At 33.0% G+C, this 11,046-nt stretch overlaps 1 non-coding gene across 1 annotated transcript; it reads right to left on the reverse strand.

Moving 5' to 3' along the window:
* Positions 1–10,723: 10,723 nt before the first annotated feature.
* Positions 10,724–10,801, reverse strand: LOC136407352 (small nucleolar RNA SNORD74). Its single transcript, XR_010751897.1, has one exon. It is a non-coding gene; the product is annotated as a small nucleolar RNA SNORD74 (small nucleolar RNA).
* Positions 10,802–11,046: the final 245 nt, after the last annotated feature.

Here is an 11,046-nt window from a genome sequence, read left to right on the forward strand (position 1 = left end):
CAGCTGAGGTTCTGGAAGGATATCTCAGTTGTAGGGGCATTAGTCCTGAAAAGTGTGGGGTCTCAACCCCAAGCTGAGCTTACCAGTCTAAAGCACCAGAGCAGGGAAGAGGCACCCACTTGTGTTAAGTGACATCTCATTATAATTTTTGTTTGTATTTTCTTGATGATTATTGATAATGAGCATCTTTCTATCTGCTTATTGTCTATCTGTATGTCTTATTTGGAAAAATGTCTATTCAGATACTATGGTTAATTTTGTATCAACTTGTTTTTGTGTCATTGAGTTGTTTGAGTTTTACTTATTCCAATATTTTAAATAAATGAAATAATACCATAGTTGTTTTTGTTTCATTGCTTGCTTGCTTGCTTGCTTGATAATACTGGGCATATTTTTTTAAATTTATGCATGCTGTTGGGTGTATGCAAAAGTTATTTCTTTTATTTTTGAGAATCATTCCATTTTATGGATGTAATACAATGTGTTTATCAGTTAAATTAATGGATATTTTGAGTGGGTTCTCATTAGGGAGTATTGTAAATAAATCTGTGAACAGCAATGGTATATGTTTTGTGAGGGTATAGTTTTTTTTCTTTATTTTTATGTTAAAGGAGGGAGATGAAGAGACAGACTCCCGCATGCATCATGACCAGGATCCTCCCAGCAACCCCTGTCTGGGGCTGATATCTGAATCAACTAAGCTATCCTCAGAACAAATTGAATCTAGCTGCTGGCTGCAAGAGAAGAAGAGGGAGAGGGAGGGAGAGAAGTAAATGGTTGCTTCTTGTGTTTTTCCTGACCCAGGATCAAACCTTGGATGTTTGCACACTAGGCCAATGTTCTATCCGTTGAGCCAATCATCCATGGCCAAGGGCATAGTTTTCTACTTCTCGTGCAAAATTACACCAATGACCCTTTAACAGCTAACCACATTTTTTTTAACTTTCTCTTAAGCAACTTCTAAGAATATACAAAAATAAGCATTGCATTTCATGTATATGTAAATGAGAGAAGACTTTTCCTACAAGACTAGGTAACAAATAATTTAGGGTTTTGCTATGATAGCACAAAAACATCCATAGAAAATATACTTTTCATAAAAATTAGGGGATATTTTAAAATGAACATGAAATGATAAAATATCTCCTATTTTTTGTCAACAGTATATATAAACAAATGAATGTAACTGTGTTCCAGATAAAACTTCATAGACAGAAAGTGGGCTCAATTTAGTTCACAAGCTATAGTCTTCTGGGCTATCTCCTGATCTGTACATTTATACTGATTTTTAAAAAACAGAAATTATTTAAAATTATAAAATAGCCCTTGACTGAAGGCACTTCATAAATTTGTAAGTATTCATCAATACATGAATTAACCAATAAAGAGATGAAAGGTAATAAATACTTTACTCTTTTGGAAAAGTATGTGAGTATATACACTTCTATTGTATTTATGCTACCTGAGAAAATAAGTTTAACAAGTAAACATATTTGCCTTATTTCTAACCTAACTATTCTTGTGGCTCAAATCCCCCTTGCACACTGTAATGGTGTCTATTTTTTATTTTGACAGGGGCAGAACTCACAAACTTTTATGGTATAAAAATAGTCTCCCTTAAACTTAAGGATGTGGGCATGAGATATGGAGAAGCATTGCCCTGGGATCTGAACATGGTTTGTCTTAAGGATAGGTATTTACAGTTACAAGTTATCCTGCACCAGTGCTGTTCATCATGTCCCAAGAGATGGAAGCAAGCATGTGTTCTTTAATAAATTTATTGTTTGTGTGTTTTTGATATGCAAAGTTTTCTAAATGATGGAGCTTCTGGCAGTGAATCCTTGTTGCATAAGTTTAAAGATAGTACTAGTAGAAAAACTTATTCTTATGATAACATAACTCAGGCCATGGCCAGTTGGCTCAGCGGTAAAATTACGGCCTGATGTGTGGAAGTCCCAGCTTTAATTCTTGGTCAGGGCACACAGGAGAAGCAACCATCTGCTTCTCCACCCCTTCCCCTTCTCTCTCTCTCTTCTCCTCCCGCAGCCATGGCTCAAACGGTTTGAAAAAGTTGGCCCCGGATGCTGAAGATGGCTTTGTGGCCTCACTTCAAGTGCTACTAAAGTGGCTTGGCTGCTGAGCAACATTACAATAGCGCCAGATGGGCAGAGCATCTGCCTATAGGGGGCTTGCAGGGTGGATCCCAGTTAGGGCACATGCAAGAGTCTGTCTCTGCCTCACTGCTTCTCACTTAATAATAAAATAAAAAGAAAAAAAAACATAACTCAGACCATTGTTCCTTGTTGCTTAATACATTCCATTTTTGTTACATTTTGTAATGATTTTGTTACATTTATAAATCAGAAAAAAAACAGGAACTGCATTATTCCATACCTAGGTGGGACATAAAAGTTAAACTAAGAGACATTGATCAGAGTGTGGTGGTTATGGGGGGAGGGGGGAAAGGGAGAGGGAAAGGGGGAGGGGGAGGGGCACAAAGAAAACTAGATAGAAGGTGACACAGGACAATCTGACTTTGGGTGATGGGTATGCAACATAATTGAATGACAAGATAACCTGGACTTGTTATCTTTGAATATATGTATCCTGATTTATTGATGTCGCCCCATTAAAAAAATAAAATTAAAAAAAAATTAAAAAAAATAAAATGAAATCCATATTCTTTACTATGGCATCCAGACTTCCCATGTGGTAGAGCTTACTTATTGTTGCAAATTCTGGTTTCACTTTCCTTCAACCTACCAAATTCCAACTTGCTGGCCTCCTTATTTTTTTTTTTCTTGAAAAAATGAAAAGAAAAAAACTAAAGCTTTCCAAGGAGAAATATTTGTTCCTTTCATTTTGACATTGTAGGATACAAACAGTGTCTTGTAGATAGTAGGTGAAGAAGTATTCGTAAATAAGTAAAGTGAGAACATATTATATAGGCAAAGGAAAGAAGGATGTTTTCCATGTTGATTGAATGGTTTGAGCATTTTGTTAGTGGTATTAAATTTATATATTGTTGTGAAATGACTAGCAAATACAGTAATGAGATAAAAAAGAAGTTATGTTACATATTAAGGTAGTTAGAAATGATTTCTTGAAAATGATGGGAAAATCTATGATATTTACATTAGTGTTTATGCCTTAGAATTATATAATGCTTTTCAGCTTCCAAGCACTTTCACAAAGGCAATCTCATTTGCACAAGGTCTCCATTTTTCTAACTTAATGGAGGCCAGGGATGCATGAAAGTTTAATTAGAGACAGAAGGATAACACTTTTTTCTTCCAAAGATCCATATGTGTCTGATGAAGAAAGAAAAAAAAGTTTTGCTTTGTTCTTTTTAAGAATCACCCCAGAATGCAGTTTTATTCATTTCTGAGAACGGAAAATGACTGTAGCTGCCAACGCAACAGTCTTCTCAAGTAGGAAGTTTAGTAAGAAGCCAAATGTCTTGTCTGTGAAAAAACTTATGCATTTGTAGTTAGTCATCTGAATGCCACCTCCGGATAAGAAGGAAATGAACATGTGTTCAATTGATCTAACACTTGAGATTGTAATCTCTCACATTGCGCTCCCAAGACTCATTAGCTTGTGTTTCAAGAGCACCGCTGAACACCAAGGCTCATGCCCATTTTCCAATTAGATTCATATAAATACCCTTAAAAGTGAATTAAAAACAATTACTCAGTCCATATATATAACTAGAGGGGTTTTTTTTGTTTTTTTTGTTAGTAGTATTTGCTTAATAGTTTTAAACTGGCCAGGAAATTGCTTTTAAAAAAACAGGTACCATTTGCAAAATGCCTTTACTACTTCAAGACAAACTAATAAACTAAGAAAATAAGAATTTTATTAGTTATATAGAAAATCATTATAAGCTATGTCAGGTAATATATAGCATTGGCACAGAATATGAGTTTAGCATGTCCATTCTTTTAAATAAAATATTTATCTAAATCAGCCTTACAAATTCCTCCCTCTCACCCCTCGGGTAGATTTTATCCAATATTTATGAAGAAAAATAAATAGATCATACTGAATTTGTAAATAATAATTTTGTTGCCTTCTATATTATACATGTTCTTCTCTGTTCCTTTGCGACTTTCTTCAGTCCTTTCTCATGTCATCACTGACATTTAACTGTTTGCTTTAAGAACCCTAGTTTTAACTAGAATGTACTTTTTGGAATTCCCTGTAGCCACCCTACAATATTTACTTGAAATCCTGTGACCTTCAGGCTAGAAAGACCTACAATGGCCTTGTTTAGAACCTAAGTTAAAGATGATTTATTTCTACATTCTCCATAATTTTTTTTAATATACAAATGGTACATAAATGTGCCTTCTTATAAACTGTGATATTTTTTGCCTACACTGTACACATGATGCTTTATATTTATGATCTGTATCTGGGCATTCCTTACACATGTACAAATACACAAACTTATAAGACACCCATGGTTGACATGTTTTCATAGTCTGCCACTTATACATAGTTTGTATTAAAATAATATTTAATATAAAAATGACTATAATAATTTGTAGATACTATTGGTTTTTATATTTAATTCTAAGTCTTCTGAAACAAGGGGGACACATTAGTCTTATTTTGTAATGATTTTCTCATGCTTTTCACAATTCTTAGATCATGAAAAATTATTGAGCTAAAAACCTTAAAAATTTATTTTATTTTTAGCAGTAATCTGAAATTTTTGCCTCATTAACTTCAGATAATCCTTTTGAGATAGGACAAACTTATTTTATAGATGAAAAAAACAAGCTGAGGAAAAGATAAAGTAAGTAATTTGCTAAATATTTTAAAACATTAAGGGGCAAGTTGAGACATGTGACATTTATAAATACTTTAATGGACAAATAAATTGGGGAAAATTACATAAAAAGCTGAAGATACTTAGCTAATTTAAATATATATATATATACATACACATTATATATATGTATATATAAAATAAAATGTATATATAATCCTGAACAATAGAGACATAAATTAATGGGTTAATTAAGATGGCAATTTACTTTCTATAGACTATTGCTATATTTTATTTAGTTTCCATGAAAAGATTTTATCCTTAACTGACCATCAAAATAGATTAGTATAAACCAGGGGTAGTCAAACTTTTTATACCTACCGCCCACTTTTGTATCTCTGTTAGTAGTAAATTTTTCTAACTGCCCACTGGTTCCACAGTAATGGTGATTTATAAAGTAGGGAAGTAACTTTACTTTATAAAATTTATAAAGCAGAGTTACAGCAAGTTAAAGCATATAATAATAGTTACCTACCAAGTACTTTATGTCAGATTTTTGCTAAGTTTGGCAGAATAAATCTTTATAAAACAACTTACTATAGTTAAATCTATATTTTTATTTATACTTTGGTTGCTCCGCTACCGCCCACCATGAAAACTGGAATGCCCACTAGTGGGCAGTAGGGACGAGGTTGACTACCACTGGTATAAACATTTGTAAGAAAATAAATGATTTGTTCTCTATATAAGAATCAGCCTATCACAGAGAGGCAGGTTGGTATTAACTATTTACACAAGACATAATTTGTACTTTTTAAACTTTTTCTGGAAAAAGAAGGTGGCTGATTATCACATCTAACAAGTCTTCTAACTTACATTACATACTATATGTTTATAATTTACTTATTTTATAACCAAAAGTTTATACTTTTTAAAAATATCAGCATAAGAAATATAGTCAATAATATTGTAATTTTGTATAGTGACAGAAGTTAACTAGACTATTGTACCAATTCTTTTTTAGTACATAAATATGAAGTTACTATGGTGAATACTGAAAAAAACAGAATATTGTATGCCAATTTTACTTCAATTATAAAATAAAAATGAAAGGTCTTCTAATGCCCTAATATTATGAAGATTCAGTCAGTCTGTTTTCTTGAGTTTTTAGATATGTCAAGTTCTAGTTTAATTTTAAGATTCCAGTCCAAGATGTAAAAAAAAAAAAGGCAATTAGGAATTTGTACTGAAGCTGTAAAGTGCAATTATACACTGAATTCTTCCTAACACACAGTGGCATAAAGACATTTTTCTTTTTAGGACTCTCAGTCCTCATGTCTATTCTGAAATTAAATATAGAATAAGGTATAAAAACTAGAGTTCAGTGAAATTGAGTATCTTTGCTCAAAGTCAGTATCTCTTGAGGTCAAGTTAGAATGACTAATGTCATTCCCAACCACATCTCACAATTTTTGTATGATTTTCTTGGTAACTTTTAATTTCAGCAATTCATTGTTACACAATCATATGTGAGAATTTTTAAATGTTGCATCACTTTACGTGGAGAGCACATTTTTTCTGGCTTCAACACTGCAAAGTGAATAAATAGGGGAAATATTATAATAATATTTACTTAAATGCCTCGTGTATTGTGCAAAGATGTACACTATAAAATATCTCTTAAAGCTGCTGCTGTATATAAATGATCATATTAGATCTTGGTAGAGATATCTGTTTGAAAGTGCTCTGTGTAGGAAGTTAGAGAGAAAAGGGGAGGGACGATCTGTTCTTTGTTTTGCTTTGTTCCCAGTCTATTTCAATTGAGTCTTAAGCAATTCCTCTGCTAATCACCTGGAATGAGTTCACAAACCAATACTGTCAAACAGAAAAATCATCAGCTTTGAAACAAGCATGAGCTCCTCAATACTTTTCATTGCTCTTATCTTCTGCTGCCATGGGAGAGAACCAGTCCCACTTAGAGTTGTAGTAATCAGCAACTTTTCTTTGAAGAGCAGATGGTGTTGATAGGCTGTTCACAATGGTTGGGTATTGTTTCCAATTAAAAGCACAGTTTTTTTTATTCTATCTGTTATACAATTTTTAACTATGCCTTCTCTATTATGCTGCAAGCATGAAACTGAATAGCAATTACAATCCATTTGTTCTCACCACATGTTAAATTGTTCTAGGTATGGAATTCCATGTCTCCTGGAAAATGGACTTAATTATAGAACAGTGACACTTTGTTACCCATTATACAAGGGTTCAGTTTTTCCATACATGATTCTTTTTTCCAGTTAACTGAGGCCTATTCATTAAATACAATTTTAAATCAACCATCATTTAACTAAAATCTTTCTAAAGTGCTATAATATTCCTGGAATTCTTAAATAAAATATAAAATTATGTTTTAAATTGCAGTTTAATTCCTGAACTTTAACAAAAAGATTTTGTTTTTCTAACTTGAGCATGATGCTTTTAAGGGCTATACTGCTTTTTTTTCTTATCACTTCCTAATATTTCTAGGTATATTTGTTTAGTTGTTTAATTTGATCTATTTTCAGTTTATCAAAGTAATTTAAATACAATGAACTACATATATGTAAAGAAAACAATTTGCAATATCGACATAGTTATATGCTATGAAAGCATAATTGCAATTGCACAATGACATGCCACCCTGAGTAATATTTTCATGACTTTCCTACTCTCCAAATTACCACTCATCCTCAGGCAATCATGATCAAGTTTTTGCCACTATAGATTAGTTTGCTTTCCCATACAAGTGAAATGAAGTGGTATACATAAGTTTTGGTATGGTTTCTTTCATTTAAGCATAATTATTTCAAGATTATCCATGCCATTCAGCATATTCCTTTTCATTTAATCACTGAGAAATATTCCATTGTATGGATATGCTAGAATTGTAATCAACTTTATATGTCCTTTTGTGAATATATTTGCTTTCATTTCTCTTAATACATAGAAGTTGAAATGCCTGGATTGTATGGTAAGTGTATATGTGATATCTTAAGAATCTGCCAAAAAGATTTTCAAAGTGATTGTTGCATTTTATATCCCCAAAAGCAGTGTATCGGTTTTCCAGTTTTTCACATCTTTGCCAAAACTTGAAATGATCATTGTTTTGAATTTTTTAAAAGATTTTATTTATTGATGAGAGAGAGAGAAAGGTGGGCAGAAGAGCAGGCAGGATCAACTTATAATAGTTGCTTCATGTGTGTGTTCTGACTCGGCAAACCCAGGGTTTCTAACTGGTGACCTCAGCATTCTAGGACGATGCTTTATCCACTGCACCACCACAGCCCTGATTAAAACTTTACCATCAAATAAGTGTGAAGTTGTACTTCATTATGGTTTTATTTCTATATTTCTAAAGACTAATGCTATTGTACATTTTTAAAGTGCTTATGTATTGTTTCTTTATTTCCTTCATGGAGTGCCTGCTTATGTATTTTATTCATTTTTATTGGGCTGCCTAAGTATTCCTTATTAAGTTTGACATTTGTTTATATATTCTGATCGCAAATCATTTATCAGATACACTTTGGAAAGAACTTCTTCCTGTCTTGGTCAGGACTTTCATTCTCTTGATGGAGTCCTGTGAAGCATGGTACTTAGTCTTGATTACGTTCAATATATCATTTTATTTTCTCTTATGGATAGGTCTTTTGGTGTTAGACTGAAGAAAACTTGACTTAGCATAAGGTCTCTAGACAGCGGCAATATTGACTTTTGAACCGTATAACAGGATGCTTTGCAGGTTCTCTGTCCTCGACTCACTTAAAGCCAGTTAACACTTCCTCCCTTATGTGCCAACCAAAAATGTCTCCAGATATTTCCAAAGGTCCCTCGAGGAAATAAAACTATCCCTGTTGGAGAATCACTGGCCTATCCTAGTATGACAACATTTTTCCCCTGTTTTCTTCATGGAAGTTTTATAGTATTAAAATTTGAATTTACATCTACAATAGACTATGAAGAATTTTTGCATATAGTGTAAGGAATGAATCAAACTTTTGCATATTAATATTCAATCATTTCACTATCGGTTGACAAAATTTTTTTTTTGTTATTGAACTGTCTTTCCACATTTATAAAATATAAATTTTGTATCTGTACTTGATATTTTCTACAATTCTATTTGCCTATCATCAATACCAAACTATCTTAATTACTGTTGCTTTACAATAATCCAAAATCGATTAGTCTGCCAATTATGTTTTTTCTTTTTTTTTTCCTTTTTTTTGTGGCAAAGACAGAGAAAGAGACAGAGAGAAGGACAGATAGTGACAGACAGACAAGAAGGGAAAGGGGTGAGAAGTATCAATTCTTTGTTTTGGCACCTTAGTTATCCATTGACTGCTATCTCATATATGTCTTGACCAGGGGGCTACAGCAGACCGAATGACCCCCTACTCAAGCCAGTGACCTTGGGCTCACGCTGGCAAGCTGTGCTCAAACCAGATGAGCCTGCGCTCAAGCTGGTGATCTCTGGGTTTTGAACTTGGGTCCTCCACATCCCAGTCCAATGCTCTATCCACTGCGCCACCGCCTGGTTAGGCTGTCTTTTCTTTTTCAAAGTGATTTTGAACATTATAGGTTTGTTGAGCAGTCAGATGTTGAGATGATCAATTAAGATTAAAAGCTAAAATGCAAGTAATAATGAAGCCCTTATTCACTTAATGCAATAGAAGAAATAAGAGGCAAAAAAAGAGGTGCAATCATCTTACAAAGTCCCATTGTCACCCCGGAACTGCATGAGGTAAGGGTGAAGCAGACGAGGTATAGATGGGGGACTGTCTCACTGCAGGGGAGCTCCCTGAGGGTCATCAATCAACACTGTACCTAGGACTATGTTGTAAAGCAATTGACCCACAAATATTTCACTTCTTTTCAAAATTTACTTTAATGGAACTCTTATAAAAATTTAGTGCTGTCATAAGTAACTACAAAATTAGTAAGATAAGGGAGATGATACAGAAAAAATATTTAAAGTTTGGCAAGTCTGTCTACATCCCTCAAAACATTTCTGCAATTAACTGTGGAAGTTGTAGGTAACTGTCCATGAGAAGATAATCACACAAAACACCATGAAGGCAATTGCACTGATGCTTTTGTAGAAATGCTGCTATGACTATTGCAATTTCTGAAATACTTAAGGTCCTAAGAATATGGCATAGGTGTGAAAAGTAATAAAATTAAACCTATTGAGGGGTCTAAAGATCCTTTTTCACGACAAGTTGCCACGAAAGATATATTTCTTAGAGATACCACAAATCCATTTGACATTTTCTAAAGATTTTCCTATATTCTACTTAATCTACAGGGTGGATACCAAATTTATTTTGATTTTATTTCATTGTGTTTTGGCTTCAATGTTTTAAGTTTTAATAAGAATTAAAGTTGAACTGAATCTATTCAAGATTTTTTTAAATATCTACTGTTATTGTCAAGACAAGTATGACAAACGTTTGCATTTGTCATATTCCTTTTTATTGAACTTGGACTCTACAAAACTCTCAATAAACATTTTGATTATATTTTTTAATTTAAGACATTTATTTTAGAAAGAAGGCCTCTAAGTCTACTTACTGAAAATCTGTAAGCACTTATTTTATTTGAGAGACACTATTCAATACTGGACTCTAAAAGGTTAAATTTTAGATACTATTTCCATATTAGTTCTCTGAGTCTTTGCTTGAATAAATGTAATTTAAAATAAATTTGCCTCTACGGTAAATGAAAGAGTTACTATTAACCTTTCCCTTATCAGTTCACAAACTCTTTAAGATATAGTTCTTTAATATGTTTAGAAGGGTTACTAGTTAGTTTGTCCAAAAAATAGTGCTGGTGGATCTGTTGGAATTAGTATTCTTTCTTTTTATGTAAAGCATTTGGAAACATTGATTAGGATTCTTTTTTTTTTCTCTGTCATCAGAGCTGTTGGCATTCATCAACAGTCTCAGATGTCTCTACCAATATTAGCCTTCATCAGAGGCTGGATTCTTATCAAGATATAGAATCAGAAATTTTAAGCTGAAGAAGCTGAGAATTTACCTAGTCCAAACACTTCATTTTATGGATGATTAAGGTAAAGGAGCTCAAAATTAAATGATTAATTTGTAGCAGTTTGTTGTAATGCATAGAACATTGTGCTTGGCATTAGAAACCTGGGTGTAGTCACATAATCTCTTAGAACTTGGTTGTTCTCACATATAAAGTAAGGAGATGGGAACTTTTTGTATTTA

This window comes from Saccopteryx leptura, chromosome 5 (assembly GCF_036850995.1).
Source record: "Saccopteryx leptura isolate mSacLep1 chromosome 5, mSacLep1_pri_phased_curated, whole genome shotgun sequence".
Lineage (NCBI taxonomy): Eukaryota > Metazoa > Chordata > Mammalia > Chiroptera > Emballonuridae > Saccopteryx > Saccopteryx leptura.